General features: G+C 44.3%; 1 long non-coding RNA gene across 1 annotated transcript; it reads right to left on the minus strand.

Annotated features, from left to right (window-relative positions):
• Positions 1-597: 597 nt before the first annotated feature.
• Positions 598-22,746, minus strand: LOC131831359 (uncharacterized). Its single transcript, XR_009353614.1, has 4 exons — positions 22,637-22,746; positions 13,804-13,913; positions 2,972-3,131; positions 598-1,067 (listed from the first exon to the last, which is right to left on the minus strand). It is a non-coding gene; the product is annotated as an uncharacterized LOC131831359 (long non-coding RNA).
• Positions 22,747-23,696: the final 950 nt, after the last annotated feature.

The following is a 23,696-nucleotide window of genomic DNA, read 5'->3' on the forward strand; positions in this document are numbered from 1 at the left end:
GTTCTTAATGACATCACACCAGCTTCGCACTACCCACCCCCATATTTCTTTATTTCTTTTATGTGAGAGAACTGTATTTCTTTTTAAAGCCTTTTTTTTTTTTTTTTTTTTTTTTTTTTTTGCTTTTCTATTTGAAGAAGTTGAACATAATACTGATAGGCCTGAATATGTGTGGTTTCTGCCCCACATCCCTTCACTCTGCTTGTAGCCATGCCCCAATTTCCCTCTGGTGGGCCACCTCCAGCACCACATTCAGCCTGTGTCTCTCTAAAGGAGTTGACTGACCCGGGACTGAGTAATCAAAGTGGTATGACCCCTTGTGATGGGAATTGCTTGAGTTGGGCGTCAGCATGTACCCTAAAATTTCCAATCAGAACAGATTCCAGAATTTGCTGAGAAGACTGCCTCAGTGAGGCTCACATATTTCTGTCGGCTTTATATTTGGATGTCTGAGCCCTGGGAACTCACATTTGTTATTTATGACCACATTGGGACAGTTTGCAGAGAAGGAAGCCACATTGAAGAAAACAGAGCTAATAAATGGACAGAGAAGTTTATTCTAGTCACATAATTTTGGCCCTGGATCAAGCCGGGCCTGAAGCCTCCAGACTATTTAGCTATGTGAGCCAATAAATTCTTATTATTTACTTAAATACATCGAACAAGGATTTTCCTGTCATGTGCAATGAAAAAAGCTCAAATTAGATGATACATTCTTTGAAAAACAAAATAGCATTCCAGTAGGCTAAATATAGGAATTTCAAAGGAAAAGGTACTCTAGTTCACTTGGAGCACTTGGAAAAACACTGGGAAAAAGAAATCAATTGGCTCCCTTCGGGGGCCACTTTGATTCACAAGACAGGGTGCGCGTGTCCGAAACAAATCTGGGATGGTGGTTCGGGTGCCTCCCGTGACGCTTGGGGATCCAGGCAGGAGAGGATGTGTCTCTCTCCACATCACCCTTGCAGGCTACACAGACGTCAGCTTCTCAGGCAGAAGGAACTTCTAAGTTGGTGAGGAAACAGCTCTGCCCAGAGCCAGTGGGGAGACTGGTGGGAGGACATAGGCTGAGGAAGGAGACAGGAAGGAGAATTGTCAAAGTATACAAAGACTCACCCGTCTGTGCCCCCCGGTTACCGTCTTTCCCAGAGCTTGGCTCAAATAATACCCTGCTGGTTAATATGGTAATTTTTGGTGGTATGTGAATTTAAAAATATTTTTTCTTTAGCTGTTTTGGGTTGTGTAATTTAAAAATCCTGTTTTGTTTTGTTTTGTTTTGTTTTTTTCTACTTAAAGTAAGACTATAGTCTTCCCTCCTAAAATATATTGATTAAAAGGAAATATTCGGTCAGTAGCATCGAAAGAGGTATAGCATGTTGGCAAGATTGGGACAGCTGCGAGCTAATGACTGAGGTTTGGGGAAACCATACTGCTTCTTTCAGCTTTGACGGCAGCCCTCATCTTCTGTGGAGAATATCACACCCATTTTACAAAGCAGGACAATGAAGCCCTCAGAGGTGAAAGACACAGCTTATGTTAGACCTCAGACACCTGGATCTTTCCATTAGCCCCTCCCCCGGTCCTAGGGCACAGGCTACCTCCATGAGAAAGCCCGGGAACCAGTTACGGGGATGGCACGAGACCCCAGAACAGCAGGCCCTCACAGAGCGGGCCCGCTGCAGAAAAGAACGAAAAGCCTGACCTTCTTAGGGAACTGCACAATCCTTTGTTTGAACAGTTTCCAGGGAAGCCTAATTAATCCCATTGTTGATGCTAATGCGCTGCTTTTTTAAGACTCAGAGTTGATGCTGCAAGCAAATTTCTTTTTGATTTAAGGCTTTGGAAAGAAGACAGAAGTTTTATCAAACGTGCCTGGATTATGCTGCAGGCTCCGTGTGCTGAGAGATGAAGGCCCGCTTAGCTGTGGCAGGGTGGTCAGCCCCCCTAAAAACACCGCTCCTTATGGTGGCCACTTTCCAAAGACCTTTCTCTGTTTGGGTTTTCTTTGGTGAATTTTCACTCTGCTGACTTGTTTTACAAACATATGGATGGAGAGTCAGGCAACCAAATAAATTTTGTACCCATGACAGCAAAATGCTTGTAATAATAACAGTAATTACAATGATAGCAATAGCTACCATTTATTTAATTCTTACACATGCGGACATTTAAATATTTGGAAACAGATGAGATATAAGAAACATTTTCTGAATGCTAATTGTGTGCTGGGCATACAGAAATGAATTAGACCTAGTATGTAGGGAAGAGTGAGGTACAGACGCACTCCCCAGCAGGCAGGGGATCTTCAGCCCACTGCTGGGGGGGGGAGGGGAGACTGTTGATATACCCTGGTTCCCAGGGAATGGGTCTGCACAACCAGGCTCACTCACTAGAGTAAGACACAGAGGGTGTGCGTCCTAGGACTGGGGACTAACAGAAAGATCAGGGTCTCTGAAGTCAAGTGTAAACTCTGCCCTTTACCTCTCTGGGCTTCACTGTCTGCCTTTATAAAATGGAAGAGAGCAGGGTTATCATAAATGTTAAATGATATAACGTAGTTTTCCCAAACTTCAGTCACTGGCACATAACTATCCCAGGAAGTAAGGAAAGTGGATTCATGGCACTCTGACAAAGTCAAGGAAGGCTTCCCTAAAGCGGGGCCATTGGGATTGGGTTTTGAGGCATGACTAGGAGTACGCTACCTGAGAAGTAAGGATAAGGGGCATTCTAAGTCTGGGAAAAGTTTATGCAAAATATCACAGAGTAGAAGTGTAAAGTCTCATAGCTGGTAAGGGGCAGAACAGGAATTTAAATTTGGGTTTCTTTGACCCCGAAGCCTGAGCTGATGAGCAGCAGGCTCTTCTAATGAGGATGTAGTATTGACAGTACTTGAGGAAGAACCCCTAGGAAGGACTGAGGTTCCACTCTGGGCAACAAGATGGATGGTGTGGCAGAATCTGCGTGTGCTTACCTTAGTATCTGTTCTCTCCCTCCTCTTCAGGGATGAAACCTCCAGTCTTTGGTTGGATATCTGGAGTAGAGGCTATATTCCTGGCATCTCAGGAGGTAGATGTGGAGTGGAGCTAACTTCCAGACAGTAGGATGGAAGCAAAGGAGTTGTATGGAAGCTTCTGGAAAATATTTTCAAAACATAGATGACCCATTTGCCCCCCTTTCCCTCCTTCCACATCCCGCTATTTGGAATATGGACCTGATGGCTTGAATTTCATTTCAGACCATGAGGCTGAGCACAGTTCCTGGGGGTTAGTGCAGAAGAAACCTGGAAATAGTCTGCGTCCAAGACCAAGGTGCAGCCACCCTGCTGACCCTGGATGGCTTATTCTGGACTTGCTGGACGTGAAAGAGAAACACAAGGTCTGTGTCAACTCCCTTGGCTGAGATGTCATGATGCACAACTTCATCCATCGAGCGGCTCGGGCTATAAACCGTGGAGTACCCCCAGACTCCTTTCTTTCACTGCGCATGCGTTCCTGGAGGTTCGGCTTTCAAGTAACAATTATTCAAGCATTCGTGTCCACCTCCACTGCCATCATCCTGGTCTGAGCCACCATCGCTCTAGGCTAGGAGCCTCCTAACGGAGCTTGCTGCTACCGCCTCTGACCCCTACAGTCTATTCTCAGCAGAGCAGCCAAAGGGACTCTAAAGGTCGTGCCATCGCGTCCCTCTTCTGCTCAGAGCTCTGCATTACTGCCAGCCTTCCAGGGTAAAAACCAAGTCTTACACGGGCCTTACTCCATCTTCGCCTGCTCTCCCTGCCTCTCTGATCTATACTTTTTCAAACTCACTCCAGCCACGCTGGTCTCCCTGCTGTTGGTCAAACATAGCAGACACACTGCCTGCCTCCCGTCTTCGCTTTGGCTGTCACCTGTCCCAGGCACGCCCTTCCTCCTGGTCGCCGTGGGCTCACTCCCTCATCTCCCGCAGGGTCTTCACACAGGTGCCCCTGCCACTCGGTTCAAAGTGACAACCTCTCCCTCTCTAACTCGTAACCCAGCTTAGTCTGTTCACAGTTTCTCTGATGGTTTTAAACATAATAATCAAATTCATAGTCCCTCTTCCCCCACCCCCAACCTCCCACAGAATGTGAGCTCCAGGAAGGCAGGAATCTTGCTTTGTTGCTGACATATCTCAATCACCTACGCTAGTGCACAACACATGGCAGGTGCTGGACAAAGTATTTGTTAATGGTTCTTGCTGAAGGCATTATTTTTCACAGTTTTAAAAAATTACGGTCTGTTTCAAGAATGCATGAATAACTAGAGAGAGAACAGTGTGTCCCACTCCAACATATCCAACTCTGACAACCGTCAGTCATGAACAACCTTTTGTCATCTACACTCCCTTCCAATTGTACCTCGGATAATCATATTTTCTTAAAGATTTTGTTTATTTATTTATCAGAGAGAGAGTTCGCAAGCAGGGAAGTGGCAGGCAGAGAGAGAGGGAGAAGCAGGCTCCCTGCTGAGCAAGAAGCCGGATGCAGGACTTGATCTCAGGACTCTGGGATCAGGACCTGAGCCAAAGGTGGACACTTAACCGACTGAGCCATCTAGGTGCCCCACCCTGGAGGTTTTGAAGTGAATCCCAAACGTCCTATCATTTCATCAGCAAATATTTCAGTGTGTATCTCGAAAAGCAAAAACTCCTATTTTATTTTAACAGCTTTATTGAGATATTACTGACATAAAACTTGAGTGTGTATAAGCTACACAATTTGATATTTTGATATACAGTGAATGATTGCCACAACCCAGGTACTTAGCATAGCTACTTCTTCTACATGTCCACCGTGTGTGTGTGTGTGTGTGTGTGAGATAAGAAGATTTAAAATCTATCCTCTTAGCAATTTCAAATATACATTAGATCTCTAGAACTTACTAACTCTGCATAACTGAAACTTTATACACTTTGACCAATATTTTCCCATTTCCCCCTCCCCCCTCCCCCGGCAACCACCACCCTACTCTGTTTCTAGGACAAAACTCCCCTTTTATAATAAAATCGCAATACCATTGTCATAGCCGGGAGCAGCCAACAGTAATTTCTTCATATCATTAATTATCTAGTCAGTATTTGTACTTCCTAGTTGTTTTATATGTTTTTTAAGTTTATTTGTTTGAATTAGGATCCAAATAAAATCCACTCTGTGATCAGTTAGTGTGTCTCCTAAGACTCTTTTTAAACTGTAGATTCTTTCTACGTCATTGTGCAATTTATTGTTGCTAAAGGAACGGGGTCATTTGGTATCTTAAGTTTCCCATTATCTTTGCTAATTGCATTCCCTTGGTGGCATTTAGTAAGTTCCTCTGTCCTCTGTATTTCCTGTCGGTTGGTGGTTGGCTCCCGAAGCTTCACAGGCCTGGACTGCTGCTCTGGGAGCCCCACTGTGTATCCGGAACCGTGTTCAGGAAGCAGCTCAGATCCGACTGTCTCTTTTCCTGAGGTTAATGTCTTCTCATTATTAATGTCGAAATTCATTCTTTCCTTGGGGGCTGCAAAATCATGATCATCCAATTCTACCTTCCTTCCTCACCAGGTTAGAACGAGGAGTTTCACCACATCAGCAGAGATGTGGTATGTGTAGAACTTCTTGGGGTTTGTACTTGTGTCCAAACCAGATCCACTCACTCTAGGTGGTACAGCCACTACCCACACTGTTGGAGGAGGGAGCTGGGCGTGGGGGAGGGAGAGGTGACAACTTCAGGGTTGTTCACACGCTGAGGTGGCTTTGTTCATTCTCAGGGTGTCCTCAATGAGGCCAGAGCTGGGGGCAGTGTAGCACCGTCCTCATTGTCTTGTTGATGGAAGTCAAAGAATGGGTACTGCTTGATACACTTGCCTTCTATTTACTAGTGGTTGTGTAGATGGATGGACGGATGGACATGACTGCGGACAACTATCATCACACACAAGGTAGTTATAATTGAGAGATTGCTTAAGGAGAGAGTATTTTAAAAAAGTAATTATTACCACATTCAGACTCTAATCTTTACAACTTAACGGAAGAATAGCAGAATCTTTTGGGTTTAGTATTTTTCCACTCAGAAACTCAATTTTCTATATTTTATTCTTTTCCCCTTGGAGATAGAGCTTCCATAACATTTCCCTTTAAAGGGGTTATTTATTTTATTTTTTTAAAAGATTTTATTTATTTATTTGACAGACAGAGATCACAAGTAGGCAGAGGGGCAGGCAGAGAGAGGAAAGGAAGCAGGCTCCCCGCTGAGCAGAGAGCCCGATTCAGGGCTCGATGATCCCAGGACCCTGGGATCATGACCTGAGCTGAAGGCAGAGGCTTTAACTCACTGAGCCACCCAGGCGCCCCAAAAGGGGCTATTTAAATTCCCAAGGCCATGAGTGCATCCTTGATGGGCAAAACAGCTTCTGACTTGGCCGCTGCCCACTCTGTCTTCGGAGCTCTTGATCCGGGAAATGCAGAATAGATACCGACCATAATGTTCCCTGGCTCCCCGTTCAATGGTAACAGCTTGATAGCTTTGGGGAATAATTGGCAGATTCAAAGCTAACTGATCCAGGGGGAGGCAGAGAGAAAGAGAGAGATTTAAGGTTCTACTGATGAGTGAGAGGCAAAATTATCTAGTCATATCTCTGCCTAGAGACAGCCCTGCTCACCTGTCCAGAGGGTGTGGCTTTCCTCGTCCTGGGGAAGCCGGCTGACTACCGCATGCCATGGGGTGGCCACCGTGGGAACGGTCTCAGTCCCTGCTGTGACCAGGCACCGGGCCAGGTGCTCCATAAGCATTGGGAAGCCCCACAATCTGGTGGGTAAAAATCTGACCTTCACATATGATGAACTGTATTCAAATTCTCATTGTTGGTTGGGTTGGGCATTTAATCTCCCTGAGCCCTGATGTTCTCATCTGCAGAATAGGGGAAGTAATCCCTACATCATGATGCCTTTGAAATAGTCAAATGAGAAAATGCAAGTGAAACACCTAATGTGAATTCAATCAATAGTAGTTGTTTCTCTCATTGTCTCTTGTCCTGAGCTGTGCTTTTTTTTTTTTTTTTTTTTTTTTTTTTATAATTTTTTTTATTTTTTATAAACATATATTTTTATCCCCAGGGGTACAGGTCTGTGAATCACCAGGTTTACACACTTCACAGCACTCACCAAATCACATGCCCTCCCCAATGTCCATAATCCCAACCCCTTCTCCCAAACCCCCTCCCCTCGGCAACCCTCAGTTTGTTTTGTGAGATTAAGAGTCACTTATGGTTTCTCTCCCTCCCAATCCCATCTTGTTTCATTTATTCTTCTTCTACCCACTTAAGCCTCCATGTTGCATCACCACTTCCTCATATCAGGGAGATCATATGATAGTTGTCTTTCTCTGCTTGACTTATTTCGCTAAGCATGATACGCTCTAGTTCCATCCATGTTGTTGCAAATGGCAAGATTTCATTTCTTTTGATGGCTGCATAGTATTCCATTGTGTATATATACCCCATCTTCTTGATCCATTCATCTGTTGATGGGCATCTAGGTTCTTTCCATAGTTTGGCTATTGTGGACATTGCTGCTATAAACATTCGGGTGCATGTGCCCCTTTGGATCACTACATTTGTATCTTTAGGGTAAATACCCAATAGTGCAATTGCTGGGTCATAGGGCAGTTCTATTTTCAACATTTTGAGGAACCTCCATGCTGTTTTCCAGAGTGGCTGCACCAGCTTGCATTCCCACCAACAGTGTAGGAGGGTTCCCCTTTCTCCGCATCCTCGCCAGCATCTGTCATTTCCTGACTTGTTGATTTTAGCCATTCTGACTGGTGTGAGGTGATATCTCATTGTGGTTTTGATTTGTATTTCCCTGATGCCGAGTGATATGGAGCACTTTTTCATGTGTCTGTTCGCCATCTGGATGTCTTCTTTGCAGAAATGTCTGTTCATGTCCTCTGCCCATTTCTTGATTGGATTATTTGTTCTTTGGGTGTTGAGTTTGCTAAGTTCTTTATAGATTCTGGACACTAGTCCTTTATCTGATATGTCGTTTGCAAATATCTTCTCCCATTCTGTCAGTTGTCTTTTGATTTTGTTAACTGTTTCCTTTGCTGTGCAAAAGCTTTTGATCTTGATGAAATCCCAATAGTTCATTTTTGCCCTTGCTTCCCTTGCCTTTTGCGTTGTTCCTAGGAAGATGTTGCTGCGGCAGAGGTCGAAGAGGTTGCTGCCCGTGTTCTCCTCAAGGATTTTGATGGATTCCTTTCGTACATTGAGGTCCTTCATCCATTTTGAGTCTATTTTTGTGTGTGGTGTAAGGAAATGGTCCAATTTCATTTTTCTGCATGTGGCTGTCCAATTTTCCCAGCACCATTTATTGAAGAGGCTGTCTTTTTTCCATTGGACATTCTTTCCTGCTTTGTCGAAGATTAGTTGACCATAGATTTGAGGGTCTATTTCTGGGCTCTCTATTCTGTTCCATTGATCTATGTGTCTGTTTTTGTGCCAGTACCATGCTGTCTTGATGATGACAGCTTTGTAATAGAGCCTGAAGTCCGGAATTGTGATGCCACCAACGTTGGCTTTCTTTTTCAATATCCCTTTGGCTATTCGAGGTCTTTTCTGGTTCCATATAAATTTTAGCATTATTTGTTCCATTTCTTTGAAAAAGATGGATGGTACTTTGATAGGAATTGCATTAAATGTGTAAATTGCTTTAGGTAGCATAGACATTTTCACAATATTTATTCTTCCAATCCAGGAGCATGGCACATTTTTCCATTTCTTTGTGTCTTCCTCAATTTCTTTCATGAGTACTTTATAGTTTTCTGAGTATAGATTCTGTGTCTCTTTGGTTAGGTTTATTCCTAGGTATCTTATGGTTTTGGATGCAATTGTAAATGGGATTGACTCCTTAATATCTCTTTCTTCTGTCTTGCTGTTGGTGTAGAGAAATGCAACTGATTTCTGTGCATTGATTTTATATCCTGACACTTTACTGAATTCCTGTATAAGTTCTAGCAGTTTTGGAGTGGAGTCTTTTGGGTTTTCCACATATAGTATCATATCATCTGCGAAGAGTGATAATTTGACTTCTTCTTTGCCTATTTGGATGCCTTTAATTTCCTTTTGTTGTCTGATTGCTGAGGCTAGGACCTCTAGTACGATGTTGAATAGCAGTGGTGATAATGGACATCCCTGCCGTGTTCCTGACCTTAGCGGAAAAGCTTTCAGTTTTTCTCCATTGAGAATGATATTTGCGGTGGGTTTTTCATAGATGGCTTTGATGATATTGAGGTATGCGCCCTCTATCCCTACACTTTGAAGAGTTTTGATCAGGAAGGGATGTTGTACTTTGTCAAATGCTTTTTCAGCATCTATTGAGAGTATCATATGGTTCTTGTTCTTTCTTTTATTGATGTGTTGTATCACATTGACTGATTTGCGGATGTTGAACCAACCTTGCAGCCCTGGAATAAATCCCACTTGGTCGTGGTGAATAATCCTTTTAATGTACTGTTGAATCCTATTGGCTAGTATTTTGTTGAGTATTTTCGCATCTGTGTTCATCAAGGATATCGGTCTATAGCTCTCTTTTTTGGTGGGATCCTTGTCTGGTTTTGGAATCAAGGTGATGCTGGCCTCATAAAATGAGTTTGGAAGTTTTCCTTCCATTTCTATTTTTTGGAACAGTTTCAGGAGAATAGGAATTAGTTCTTCTTTAAATGTTTGGTAGAATTCCCCCGGGAAGCCGTCTGGCCCTGGGCTTTTGTTTGTTTGGAGATTTTTAATGACTGTTTCAATCTCCTTACTGGTTATGGGTCTGTTCAGGCTTTCTATTTCTTCCTGGCTCAGTTGTGGTAGTTTATATGTTTCTAGGAATGCATCCATTTCTTCCAGATTGTCAAATTTATTGCCGTAGAGTTGCTCATAGTATGTTCTTATAATAGTTTGTATTTCTTTGGTGTTAGTTGTGATCTCTCCTCTTTCATTCATGATTTTATTTATTTGGGTCCTTTCTCTTTTCTTTTTGATAAGTCGGGCCAGGGGTTTATCAATTTTATTAATTCTTTCAAAGAACCAGCTCCTAGTTTCGTTGATTTGTTCTATTGTTTTTTTGGTTTCTATTTCATTGATTTCTGCTCTGATCTTTATGATTTCTCTTCTCCTGCTGGGCTTAGGGTTTCTTTCTTGTTCTTTCTCCAGCTCCTTTAGGTGTAGGGTTAGGTTGTGTACCTGAGACCTTTCTTGTTTCTTGAGAAAGGCTTGTACCGCTATATATTTTCCTCTCAGGACTGCCTTTGTTGTGTCCCACAGATTTTGAACCGTTGTATTTTCATTATCATTTGTTTCCATGATTTTTTTCAATTCTTCTTTAATTTCCCGGTTGACCCATTCATTCTTTAGAAGGATACTGTTTAGTCTCCATGTATTTGGGTTCTTTCCAAACTTCCTTTTGTGGTTGAGTTCTAGCTTTAGAGCATTGTGGTCTGAAAATATGCAGGGAATGATCCCAATCTTTTGATACCGGTTGAGTCCTGATTTAGGACCGAGGATGTGATCTATTCTGGAGAATAGATAGAGAATGTTCCATGTGCACTAGAGAAGAATGTGTATTCTGTTGCTTTGGGATGAAATGTTCTGAATATATCTGTGATGTCCATCTGGTCCAGTGTGTCGTTTAAGGCCTTTATTTCCTTGCTGATCTTTTGCTTGGATGACCTGTCCATTTCAGTGAGGGGAGTGTTAAAGTCCCCTACTATTATTGTATGATTGTTGATGTGTTTCTTTGATTTTGTTATTAATTGGTTTATATAGTTGGCTGCTCCCACATTGGGGGCATAGATATTTAAAATTGTTAAATCTTCTTGTTGAACAGACCCTTTGAGTATGATATAGTATCCTTCCTCATCTCTTATTATAGTCTTTGGCTTAAAATCTAATTGATCTGATATAAGGATTGCCACTCCTGCTTTCTTCTGATGTCCATTAGCATGGTAAATTCTTTTCCACCCCCTCACTTTAAATCTGGAGGTGTCTTCGGGCTTAAAATGTGTTTCTTGGAGGCAACATATAGATGGGCTTTGTTTTTTTATCCATTCTGATACCCTGTGTCTTTTGACAGGGGAATTTAGCCCATTCACATTCAGGGTAACTATTGAGAGATATGAATTTAGTGCCATTGTATTGCCTGTAAGGTGACTGTTACTGTATATGGTCTCTGTTCCTTTCTGATCTACCACTTGTAGGCTCTCTCTTTGCTTAGAGGACCCCTTTCAATATTTCCTGTAGAGCTGGTTTGGTATTTGCAAATTCTTTCAGTTGTTGTTTGTCCTGGAAGCTTTTAATCTCTCCTTCTATTTTCAATGATAGCCTAGCTGGATATAGTATTCTTGGCTGCATGTTTTTCTCGTTTAGTGCTCTGAAAATATCATGCCAGCTCTTTCTGGCCTGCCAGGTCTCTGTGGATAAGTCAGCTGCCAATCTAATATTTTTACCATTGTATGTTACAGACTTCTTTTCCCGGGCTGCTTTCAGGATTTTCTCTTTGTCATTGAGACTTGTAAATTTTACTATTAGGTGACGGGGTGTGGGCCTATTCTTATTGATTTTGAGGGGCGTTCTCTGAACCTCCTGAATTTTGATGCTCGTTCCCTTTGCCATATTGGGGAAATTCTCCCCAATAATTCTCTCCAGTATACCTTCTGCTCCCCTCTCACTTTCTTCTTCTTCTGGAATCCCAATTATTCTAATGTTGTTTCGTCTTATGGTGTCACTTATCTCTCGAATTCTCCCCTCGTGGTCCAGTAGCTGTTTGTCCCTCTTTTGCTCACCTTCTTTATTCTCTGTCATTTGGTCTTCTATATCACTAATTCTTTCTTCTGCCTCATTTATCCTAGCAGTTAGAGCCTCCATTTTTGATTGCACCTCATTAATAGATTTTTTGATTTCACCTTGGTTAGATTTTAGTTCTTTTATTTCTCCAGAAAGGGCTTTTATATCTCTTGAGAGGGTTTCTCTAATATCTTCCATGCCTTTTTCGAGCCCGGCTAGAACCTTGAGAATTGTCATTCTGAACTCTAGATCTGACATATTACCGATGTCTGTATTGATTAGGTCCCTAGCCTTCGGTACTGCCTCTTGTTCTTTTTTTTGTGTTGAATTTTTATGTCTTGTCATTTTGTCCAGATAAGAGTAAATGAAGGGGCAAGTAAAATACTAAAAGGGTGGCAACAACCCCAGGAAAATATGCTTTAACCAAATTAGAAGAGATCCAAAATCGTGAGTGGGGAGAAAGGGGATAAAAAGAGGTTCAAAATGGAAGAAAGAAAGAAAAAAAAAAAAACAAAAAGAAAAGAAAAAAAAAAAGAAAAGAAAAGAAAAGAATTTTTTAAAAAAGAAAACACCTATGAAAAATGTAAAAAAGAAAAAATATATATATTAGATAAACTAGTAAAAACTCGTTAAAAAAGAAAAAGGTAACAGTTAAAAAAAAAAAATTTTACCCGAAGGCGAGAAAAAAAAAAAAATGAAAAAGAAAAAATCAAATTAACTGCAAGACTAAAAAAAATCCCAGGAAAAAAGCCATGAGTTCCGTGTTTGGCTTTCTCCTCCTCTGGAATTCTGCTGCTCTCCTTGGTATTGAAACCGCACTCCTTGGTAGGTGAACTTGGTCTCGGCTGGATTTCTTGTTGATCTTCTGGGGGAGGGGCCTGGTGTAGTGATTCTCAAGTGTCTTTGCCCCAGGCGGAATTACACCGCCCTTACCCGGGGCCGGGGTGAGTAATCCGCTCGGGTTTGCTTTCAGGAGCTTTTGTTACCTGAGCGCTTTCCGTAGAGTTCCGGAGGACGGGAATACAAATGGCGGCCTCCTGGTCTCCGGCCCGGAGGAGCCGAGAGCCCAGGGCCCCACTCCTCAGTGCGCCCTCAGAGAACAGCGCCCAGTTACTCCCGTCTGCCTGACCTCCGGCCGCGCTCCGAGCTCACCGAGCCTGCGACCGGTTCAAGGTAACACCGAGCTGCGAGCTTACTGTCGGCTCTGTCTCTGTAGCCGGCTTTCCCGTTCCAATACCCGCAAGCTCTGCGACACTCAGACACCCCCGATCCTTCTGTGACCCTGCGGGACCTGAGGCCACGCTGACCCCGCGTGGGTTTCGCCCCGGTTTAGCCTCTGGAGCGATGTCTCTCAGCGGATCAGACTTTTAAAAGTCCTGATTTTGTGCACGGTTGCTCCGCTGCTTGCCGGGAGCCGGCCCCTCCCCCCGGGGTCTATCTTCCCGTCGCTTTGGATTCACTTCTCCGCCGGTCCTACCTTTCAGAAAGTGGTTGTTTTTCTGTTTCCAGAATTGCTGTTCTTCTTCTCTTCGATCTGCCGATGGATTTTCAGGTGTTTGCAATCTTTAGATAAGCTATCTAGCTGATCTCCGGCTAGCTGAAGCAGTCTCAGCTTGCTACTTCTCCGCCATCTTGACTCCTCCCCCCCCTGAGCTGTGCTTTTTAAACTGCGATGCTCAGCCACCCACCAGGGGATTCTGATGGTGTTTTAGAGGATGGATATATACATTTGCTGGATAAAGCTCTTCTTAAAACATTTTTTTAAATTATGTCCAGGGAAATTTTCAATGATTAAGAAAACACGATACATGATGGACTAGAATGTACACGTCATGTATATTTTTTAAGGACGGTGTGGGTTTCAAGATTATTTCATCGTCTATGCAGTAGCAGCATTAAGCCACTCCCTGCAACCTTCTAGAATTGCCCATGCATTCCTGCTTGCCTACTGCCCCCCCCAAAAAGCTTGAATGATGGTCTTACCACAGTTGTCCCCATTCTTCAGGTGAAGGAGGAGTCTCAGACCTTCAATGACATGGCAGCCGGGAGTCCAAACTTCACTGCCCTTCCCCATGCCTGCCATTATATCAGAGCTAAGAAGAGAATAATTATATAATATGAAGTGTGTCTTTCAGGGTATCCCAGAGAAACAGAACCAATAGGATAGACATAGATAGAAAGAGATTTTCTGTGAGGAGCCAGCTCACACAGTTATGGAGGCTGAGAAGTTCTATGACCTGTAAGCTGGAGGCCCTGGGAAGCCAGTGGTGGAGTCCCAGTCTGCCTCTGAAGGTCTGAGGGCAGGGGGAGATGGATGACGAAGCTCAGGCCGAGAGCAAATTTGCCCTCCCTCTGTCTTTTTCTTCTATTCAGACCCGCAGTGAACTGGATGATAACCATGCACACTGGTGAGGGCCATCTCCTTCGTTACCAACTCAGACGCTAACATCTTCCTGAAACAACTTCACAGATACACGGAGAAACGATGTTTTGTTGACTGTCTGGGCATCTCTTAGCCTAGTCAAGTTGACACGTAAAATTAACCCTCATAGGAAGCAATCCCAACCAAGGCCCCACCCGCCTCTGGACAGGGCTACTTGGCTTCGGTCCCAGCGGCTGCTGCCTCAGCAACACCTAGCACTGTCTCCACATCTGAAAAGCCCGGGCTGCAGTTGCACATCTAAGCTGGCCACGTTCCTCCCTCATGTCCTCTGTGGTGCCTGCTGTAGCGGGGAGTGCCTCAGTGCTAGAGCAGCCCAGACCCACGGAGGCTGCAGAGACCAGGTGACACCCTCGGAAAGCAGAGTGTTCAAGCCCAGTGAGAGATGGAGCAGAGTTAGGAATTTATCTAATAGCCCATAAACTATCTTGCCACAAGTGTGGCACAGGAGGGACACAGAAATTAAGAGGGGCTAGAAACCAGAGACCTGAGGAAGAGGGCTTAGATAGAAAAGGGAGAAAAAACTATTCCAGGCAGAGGGCAAAATGCATGTGCAAAAGCCCTGTGGTGGAAGGGAGCCTGATGTGTACAGGGAACTGATAAAAAGGCAGAGCGGCTGGAACACAGCAGCGAGGGGCCATGTGGTGAGAGTTGAGGCTGGGGCCTGGCCTTGTAAGGTCTTGAACCCTGGTAAGGACTGTGTTCTTCATTGGAAAATGTGAAAACATTGATGGAAGTGGAGAGCAGGTAAGAAACTTTGCTTCTTTGAGTGATTTTTGGATTACAGTGAAGTCCAAAGGGATGGTAGGAGTAAATGGTTTATGAAGATGTTCAGAAGGGCAATTGACAGCAGCTGGTGATCAGCTAGATATGCAAAGAAAGGGAGACAGTGTTGCCAAGAGAGATTTGTAGGGTTCTGTTGTATGTAGCTCAATAGAGGAAATTGCCTTGCAGAGAAGAGAATGTCCGAAAAGAATCCATGGTTGGGGGGCGGGGACCCATGAGTAACAGGGAAAAGACAGCTGAGTTGGAATGCCTTGAGAGTGTCGAGAGGAGAGGCAGTGTGGACAAGCTTGGATTCAGACCTGGATTCTGGAAAAGGGGTCTGTGCTAGAGGCAGGAGCCTGTGAGTCACGGCTGTGAAGGCGGTGGTTGGAGCTGGAGGTGGATGAGATCGCTGCCTGACATTTCAGGGAGCGGTCAGTGAATGGAGAAGTGCTATTAAGCTTTGTAAAATACTTAAAAATAGCTTCCGTTCAACCACCTCTCCTGCCCCCCATCCCATCAAGAACTGAAGAGATTTTAGAGACCCAGGTCTGAAACCAATAACCTGTTGGGTTTTCCAACTGACTTTGGAGGCGGGATTTTCTAGCCATACAAATAAACCCAATAAATGATAAAGTGTGCCAAGTAAATACAGAGCAGGTCTGGTTAATGCAGGATCGCAAAGGGCAGGTTCTCTACCGCTCAGGCTTCTCCTCACTCACAGGTATCTCCGGGACTCTCGGGGTGTCAAGGAAATCAGCATGCGACCTGCGGGCCTGAATGATTTCCTGTTTGCCTCCACCTCTGAGGGGTTCCAAGTCTTTGTTGGTCTGACGGGAGTGTGCCGACCGTCCTCAGTCTGTCCAAGATGCCCCAAAAGGACCCGGGATCTTGGCAGAACTCTGGGTCATCTCAGCAAACCTCAGGCATCCGTAGCCCTGACCTTCAGATACTTTGAAGACTTCCAGCCCAAAGAAGTCCAAACAGGCCAGCTTTTACCCAGGATGCAGTTGAAAAACCCAGCTTTTTTCAGTTGAGAATCTTTTTGACAGCGAAGGCCTGCTGGGTTTGCTGAGTGGCAACCTCATTAAAAAAAAAAAATGCAATTGAACTGTCAGCGGAACTAAGGGCATGTGTTGGATACTGCTCAGTGGCGTTGATTCTGCTGCGACAAAGAAGTGGAGGGTGCCAGGAGAAGCCCGTGGGTCTGGGAAGAAGAGGGAAGGGTGGCATTTGGGGAGTTTGCTAGTGCTAAATTGCTCCATCTGCTGCATTAATAACCAATCAGTCCAGGGGGCTGGGAAAATGGGTAATTGGAGCATACGGTACCTATTAGGACCTATCTGCACATATGTAACTGCTCATTTCATCTGTACAAACGACTGCTTACTTATGCAAATGGAAGGTCTGAATGCCCATGGTGGGGAATTCTGCTAGGAAAGCATTTCCCATGGAAAGGCTGGAGTCAAACCCCAAAAACGCTGAAAAGTCGAGGACCGGCGATGCCTTGCATGCAATAAAGAAAAAGGACACAAGCAAGGCGGAAAGAGTAAAGTCCTGTTGGAAGGATGAGGTGTCTGAGGTTATGCTTTTCTCAAAGGGGTTGGGGAGCCCCGCCCTCAAAGCAAAGATTGCAGCACTCAAAGCAAAGTCCACTGCGGGCCTGGGGCTCCAAAATTTGGGAGTGGTTGGGCAAGATCGCCCAGTGCAGTTTGTGGGAGAGACACAGGTATTAGGAATGGTACCGTAACTAGTAACAGGACCCTCGACATAGTCTTGGACTCCTTATTGCTGAGGCTGCCATGCAGAAGACTGACCTAGAGAACCAAATGTGTCTTCGTGACCTGGGGGAAACTCATGGGGAATTACTTGTAATACTTTCTGTCCTCATACACCTGCTTTCCTGCCTGCTGGATTGCAGCCTATGGAGACCACAGTCAGCTCTGCCACTGGTTTCTACAAGTGGTCCACATTTAGTGGCTTTGGACGCTGTACCAGAATGGGGAGATGCGGGGACTGTTGAGCAAGAGGTGTGACCGCATGTGGCTCCGCTCTTTCAACCATCTCCTCACTCCCTTCCTTCCACTTTCCTTCTTATTCTATCACTTTGATACCCTCCAGGACACAAACAATACCCTCTCCTCTGTTCTGCCCAAGCTCAAAGGCTTTGCATTCTCTGCTGTGACCTCAAATACTTATCAATCCATTTTTCCCGCTAAGACAATGACTTCTTTCTAAGAGGAGTTTTGGTAAATGCAATTCTCTCTAATTTGTTACATAAAAATGGATCTTGATTCAAAATCCAATATAAATTTCTCTGTATAACTCTGACCATTCCTCTATTTCTGTTGCTAGAAAGAAAAGCAGGTTTGGCTAAGCACTATCAGATCTTGGACAGGAGGTGACTTAGGATACTTTGGGCTCCCATTCAAATTAAATGATAAAGCAATTTATATCTCACCTCATAAGAACTCTGGAAGTGAGGTAGCTTTCTTGGGGTTGGCTGATTCCGTAGCTCAGTTATCTAATTAAAGACCCATATTTTTCTGCCCTTCACTCTGTCACTTTCAGTAAGTGAAATTTGTTCTTACATTGGTTCTCCAAATGCCCATTAAATGGTAAAACACTTCCAGGCATGACTAGTCACAACCCTGTTCAGAGAAGAAAGGAGGCCATGGCTTCTTTGTGTCTCTTCGGAAGAGCTCCTTCCTGTCCCAGCAGACCAGTAATCTGCCATATGCTCATGACCAGCATTCACTGGTGGTAACCTGACTCAACCTGACCTGCCTCCAGAACCCAGTCTCCACAGCTTAAAGTGCAGTGGATGCCTCCGGAAAGCCCATTACCTAGCATGGGGGAGGGGAGTCCCTAAAGCAAATCTGGGCTCTGTTGAGAAGGAAAGAAAGGAGGAAATAAACATTGAGTAGACAACCAATTTTTTGTCTGCTCTAGGAAAGGTAATTTCGTGCAAACCAGAAGGAAGTTGCCATAGGGCTGTGGGCAATGCTGTTTCTATGATTCTGGAAACTATTATAGGCTCTTGCATAGGCACAGATGAAGATACAGAATTGAACTTCTTTCTCTCTGGACTGTGAATGCTGGACTTTGAGCAAATCTTTGACCTTAACCTACCTGCCAGACAAGCCTAGTACCTCCTTGATTTTGTTCTTTTCGATTACCTGCCCTATAGCTTCATCAAGGACTACTCACCCCTACCCCAACCTTGAGCATGATGGATCCCATAGAGCTCATGGATTCTGATACATTAACTGCATTTACCAAAATGGGCATGGCCAGGATGGGTTACAGAATCAAAGTCAGGAATGGTATGCCAAAACACAACCCTACCCCAATGACATCCAAGACCTGATCCCTAAAACTTTACATTGTATGACAAAAGAAGTGATAGGACTAAGGATCTTGGGCTGGGGACATGATCCTGGATTATCCATGTGGGCTTTAAAATACAATGGAATATTTCCTTATAAAAGAGCGGCAGAGGGAGATTTGAGGCCAAAGAGGAGAAGACGATGTGACCATGAAGTAGGATTTGAAGATGCTTGCCCAGAAGACTGGGACGAGCGGCTGGAAGCCAAGGAAGGCATCGGCCTTCTGTAGCTGGAAGAAGCAAAAACCAGATTCTCCCTTAGAGTCCCCAGAGGGAGTGCAAACCCGTTGACATTTTGATTTTATCTCAATGAAACTCATGTCGGACTTTGGGACTGCAGAAGCGTGGGAGACTAAGTTTGTCGTCATTTGTGACAGCAGCCAAAGAAAACGAGTACACCAGATCTAATCAGAATGAGAGCTGGTGTGGGAGGTGTGGGTGGTCAGGGAAGGTTGCCTCCATTTCTGCCCCCCAAGGTTCAGTCTTCAGGAGTCCAGCAACAGATGAATGAGACTGACCAAGACTGACTCCTGATTGCTTGACAGAGACCCTGCGGGGATGCCCACCTGCACAGATCACGTACTGTATGAGACACAGGAAATGTCTGGGCTCCGGTCCCACTATCTGAAGAGCAAGGGATGGCCACAAGGTCATTGGAGAAAGTGACCAAAGGAACAAAGCCTCTTCTATACCCAAGGGAGACAAGTCCTATGTCACCACAAGTCAGAGGAAGGCATGGAGGGGGCTTCTTCTTAGCAGTTTAGCCTGTAAGAGGGAGCCAGAAATTCCATTTGGGGGAGTGAGAGCTGAGATCTCAGTGCCTTTCCTCCATTCAGGGAGTTTCAGAGGGTGCTTGTTACTTAGGTATTTAGATAACGGAGGCCTTGCCATTGTCAAGGTAAGGTTGTTTTCTCCTCTAGCAATGTATTAACATTAAGAGGGTTGGGAGATCCCTTGAAGAATGTCACACAGGTCCCACCCAGAAGTGGGGGGGAGGGGTACAGGATTTCCCTTTGTGCTTTGTCCTCAGCTAGCCTTCTGCTCCCTCATCACGACCATAGTAACGTCCACAGTCTGCTGTAAAAAAATACCATAAACTGGGTGGCTTCAATAACAGAAATTTCTAGTCTCAGGGTTCTGGAGGCTAGAAGTCCAAGATCAAGGTGTTGTTAGGGTCAGTTCCCTCTATGGGCTGTGAGGGAGAATCTGGTCAGTTCTCTTGTCTCCTAGCTTCTGGTAGTTTTGGGCATCCTTGCCTTGTAGGTGGCATTCTCCTGCAGCCTCACACCATCTCCCACTTGTGTGTCTAAATTTCTCCTTATAAGGACATCTATCATAGGGGATTTTTGCCTATCCTAAAGAGCTCAGCTTACCTTGACCATCTGCAAAGACCTTATTCCTGATGAGGTGACATTCACAGATAGAGCCAGTTAGGACTTCAACATTCTTTTAGGGGACACAATTCAACCCATAACAGGAGTTATGACCTGACCATAACAGGTCACACGGTTTATGAAATATTTTCCTAGCTGTTAACAAATTCTCATAACAGTTGTGTGGGGCTTCTAAATCAGGTCTGCCCATTATACAGATGAAGACCGAGGCACAAATCCAGCACAAATCCATGGTCAACCAGTCAGTGTCCAGATGAGGACTGAGACCCAGAACTCAGTCTGTTTCTTTGCCAGGGATCTTTCTGGAGTCTATGCTGATGAGGAGTGGAAGGCGAGCCGAGGACAAAGCACAGCCTGACTCCCCGTGGCCTCCCCACCCCCTCCACTCCCAGGTGGAATCTGTAGGACACCCCTCAGGTACGCCTCGCTGCCCTAAAACTAAGGGAAGACAAAAACAAATGGGTAACTGATAGAGATCACTGTCCTGCAAGACATGAGCCTCCATCTGTTTACCAATGTCTTTGTGATTCACCAGGAAAAAGCATTCTGATCAATAGCCTAGCTTCCAGAGACCCATAACTCAATTTCCTGGAGCCCTAACATCACCCTCCCTTCCAGGAGTGTTGTTGGAAACAGAGGCAGAAGAGAAAGTAAACAATATAAAATGTCATTATAACCTGCAGCCCATTGACAAATACTTGAGGCAGGGCAGAGTGTATCATTCCCCCAGGAAGCTCCCAATTATCTTAATGTCACTGCCTTACTAGAGGGGAAAATGACCTTAGCTTGACAATAGCAAGGACTCCAGTATCCCCCAAATCTTCTTCAGCATATGAAAAGTCCTTTTTGATATCTCCCTTTTTCCTTACCTACCCTGACTCCCAAGTATAGAATCAGCCATTCGCCCACAACCACCGAGCAGCAGCTCTTTCTGCCCACGGCTTCTGTCCCGGTGCTTTAATAAAATCATGTTTTTCGCACCAAAGACATCTCAAGAATTCTTTCTTGGGTGTCAGCTCTGGACCTCACCGATGTTCCAAAAACGACATCCTATGCTGCTTCTCTTCTAGGAGCGAGGGAAGGAAGAGGCCAGAGGGAAGGAAGCCACTTGAATGGCAACGGGGTGACCCAGAGGCAAGGCCCCAGAGCTGGAGAAGTTTATCTGAAACCATGTTTTTTTCCAGGTGGGTTAACCAGCTGCGTTACATTTCTCCCAGGCCAGAGCCAGTTAGAAATGGAGGAAGCTGCTGGGATACCTTCGGTGTTTGGTCTTGATAACATTTTCTTCCATGGTGGGACTCAAGGGTTTCTGCTCCTGTGCCCAATAAATTATTTGGCTAATTAATTTTCCCACCCTCCGCCCCCATCTCCATGGCCATCGGGAAACTCATGGCTACATGACTATGTGGGGGGGAAGCTCACGACTTACATATCCACGCCCCAGCTTCCTTGCTGTTCTCGACTTTCTCATGAGATGCATATTTTCCTTGGCCCCAGTTTTTTATTTATGACCTCTAGTTTATTGAAAGCATTCGTGTAAGCTGCCTCTATTCCTTTGTGGATTGAAACAGGATACAAAGAAATAAAATATTATCTTATTCCAGAAAGAAAAAGATGTTTTGGGAAATGAAAGCCTTTTTTTTTTTCATGATAGAAACAAGATAAGGGAAAGATTATCCAATTTCGGCGGCTTTGTGCTCTGGAGAATACAGGCCTATGATGCTCGCTATTAAATGCATGGGCTACAGCATAAATTTCCACAATTGGAATAATTGTGCCAATGTTGTTATTTTCATCTCCATTAGCACTTTAACACGTTGTTATTGAGGGCGGGGGCGGGGAAGAGTAGGATTTGAATTCTTTCTTTCTTTTTATTCAAAGTCAGATTTATCGAGATTTAATTTACAAAGAGTAACATTTGGGGCGCCTGGGTGGCTCAGTGGGTTAAGCCTCTGCCTTCAGCCCAGGTCATGATCTCAGGGCCCTGGGATCGAGCCCCTCATCGGGCTCTCTGCTAGGTGGGGAGCCTGCTTTGCCCCCTTCTCTCTCTGCCTGCCTCTCTGCCTACTTGTGATCTCTATCAAAAAAAAAAAAAAAAAAAAAAAAAACTTAAAAAACAAAAAACAAAGAGTAACATTTATCCTTCTTGGGGATGCCAATGCTGTGCATCTCGACAAAGGTTTAGAATCCTATAACCACCGCCACAGCCCCAGGGATAAAATATTTCCATCACTCTAGAAAGTTCCTTAGTGTCCCTTTGTAGTCAAAGGAACTCTCTCCTCTCCCCTGCTCCTGCTCCTGTCCACTCAGCCTATTTCTGTCCCCGTAGTGTTGTTTTTTTCTCTGAGTAACGTATAAGTGAAATCATACCTTGTGTAGCCTTTTGTGTTTGGCTTCCTCCAATTAGCATAATGTGATTTGAGACTTATTCATGCTATTGCGTATATCAGTAGCTGATTCCCTTTGATAGCTTAATAGAATCTCACTGGAGAGATATTTCTTCATCAGCTGAAGGATATTTGTTGTTGCTAGTTTTTGATGTGTATGAATAGAACTGCTCTGCACATCTGTATACAGGTCTTCTGCGGACATAGCATTTTTCTTGGGTAAAAGTCTAGAGTAAAATTGCTAGGTCATACAATTGATGTGCAACTATAAAAGATGGCCAGTCGTTTTCCCGGAGTGGCTGGAAGGACCATTTTCATGCCTGCCAGAGATGTATTCCAGCTGCAATCGCTCTGCATTCTTACAAGGTGTTTGTCTTTGTCTGTTTGGGCTGCTAGAAGCAAGGACCCCTGACTGGGAGGCTCATAAACAACAGAAACTTACTGCTAGAAGCTCGAGATCGGGGACCAGCCTAGTCGAGCGAGAGCCCTCTCTTCTGGGTGGATTCCTCCTCACAAGGTAGAGGGTTCCTGAAGAAGGTGGAGGGATCTCACAAGGTGGAGGGTTCCCAAAGAAGCTCTGTAGGAGAGCTCTCAAGAATCCTATTCCTGAGGACCTCACCTTTATGACCTAATCACACCCCAAAGACCCCACCCACTAATACCATCACCTTTGAGGGTTAGGGTTTCAACATATGAATTGGGGGGGGGGGCACACAAACATTTAGACCATAGCAATATTGATGGGGTTTTCTTGTTTGTTTGTTTGTTTGCTTTTACCATCCATTCTAATAAGTGTGCAGAGGTATATCCTTGTGGTTTTAATTTGAGTTTAGGTCATGGCTAATGATGGTGAGCATTGCTTCATGTGCTTATTTGCCATCTGGATCTTTACTTTAAATAAGTATCTGTTAAATTCTTTTACCCATTTTTGAATAGTGATTCTCTCTCCATCACTGAGCGGTAGGAGTTCTTGATGCGTTCTGGACACAGACAATTATCAGAGAAGCGTTTCACAAATCCTTCTTCCCAGTCTGTGGCTTGTCTTTTCATTTTCTTAACAGTGCTTTCTGAAGAGCAGAGGTTTTTAATTTTAATATAGTCCATGTTATCAATATTTTTTTCTCCTATGGCTTTTGCTTTTTCTGTCCTTTCTTCTGTAAAAATCATCTAAACCAAGGTCACAAAAATTTTCTCTAGTTTTCTTCTAGATGTTTTAGGGTTTTAGGCTTTGCATTGAAATCTATGATTAATTTTGAGTTGACTTTTGTATGTGCCATGGGCTAAGTGTTCATGTTCATTTTTCCCATATGGGCATCTAATTGTTCCAGCACCATTTGTTGGAAGGTCTCTGTCTCCTTTGACTTACCCTGGTGCCTTTGTGAATTCTCTCATTCTTGATTCGGAATGAGATGCTGTCATTCACATCCTGCCCTTGCTTTCCAGAGCTCAGCCTGGCATTGAGCCTAGATGGGGACTTTTGTTGCATTAGGTAACCATCTGTA

Source organism: Mustela lutreola, chromosome 5 (genome assembly GCF_030435805.1).
Source record: "Mustela lutreola isolate mMusLut2 chromosome 5, mMusLut2.pri, whole genome shotgun sequence".
Classification (NCBI taxonomy): Eukaryota; Metazoa; Chordata; class Mammalia; order Carnivora; family Mustelidae; genus Mustela; species Mustela lutreola.